We start from the raw sequence: 1240 nt of genomic DNA on the forward strand, positions 1-1240 counted from the left end.
GAGAGAGGGAGAGAGAGAATTGACGCGCTACCTATGCGCGCTACATGTAAACGATATTCTTTGTTGTATTTTGCTGTCAAATTAACGGAGTTCCTTTGGAATTCTAACACTTTTAAGAACTACTTATGCACCAAGAGCTTGTAACACGCCAAAGAGAAAGGAAAAATTGAAATCGCATCATATGACCCCTTTAATTAAGTGTGCAGGTAGCTGTCAAAACCTGTTGGACATTATTGCAGTGTGTAGTACTTAAGCCTGTACAAAACCGGACTTGGATTCAAGTTCATCTCAAGTCTGAGTCCATATTTTCTCTGACTATTCGAGATCAGAACTTTTTTTTGTTGTTTTTTTTGCACTATTTAGTTTGGTCCACAAGGTGGCAACATTGTCCTGGGCCATTGTTTCACAGTCAGAAAAGAAATGGAAGAGGCGGAGACTGTCTGAGTTTCGTATGTAAACTTGGTTCACTCAGTTGGGAATGAGACACTGTGTCAGTTGCTGACGCTATTGGAACACCCTCCAGGTGTGACAGTTGTCTGAAGCCTGTAGAATCATACAAATTCATTGGTTGATGGTGCAAGTGCAGCCTTCAGAGATGCCACATCACCAGTGCTTCAAAAGGACACACTCCTCCAATTTTTCTATGAAGGATTCATAACAAAGGTGTATGGCAGAGCTAGGCATGGGCCGGTATGAGATTTTGACGGTATGATAACCTTAAGCAAAAATATCACGGTTTCACTGTATCACGGTATTGTCGTTACAGCTCTAAAATGTGTTATTTTTATATGACTGAGTAAAAAAAACAAAACGTTTTTTCCGCTGAACACAATATATTTTGTTTTTGAGCAACATACAGAATATTAGGAACAGTAGAATTTGTTTATTTTTTCTTTGATTTATTTCCTAAAAAGAAGAGAAATAAAAACTGATGTCTTTATTTAACCTAATCTGTTATTACAGTTATTTACTTTGTTATATAATTCATATACATATCATTTATATAATTTCATATCATTTAGTTATATAATTTCATATATATAATTTGATTTAATAATAACCCAATTTGAAGCAAAAACAGAATGTTCTGACTAGCTTTGTGAAATTATACTACATGCCTGAACGAAGCAAACAGCAGGAGCTCTGAATGAGACGCAGATTCACTCTCTGACAGCAGGAGGCGCTTCACCAGATACAGCGTTTCCTTGGTTACCACTGTAAAAACAGCAGCGCTGCGCTG

Source organism: Sinocyclocheilus anshuiensis, unplaced genomic scaffold (genome assembly GCF_001515605.1).
Source record: "Sinocyclocheilus anshuiensis isolate Anshui unplaced genomic scaffold, SAMN03320099.WGS_v1.1 scaffold1225, whole genome shotgun sequence".
In the NCBI taxonomy this organism is placed as follows: Eukaryota; Metazoa; Chordata; class Actinopteri; order Cypriniformes; family Cyprinidae; genus Sinocyclocheilus; species Sinocyclocheilus anshuiensis.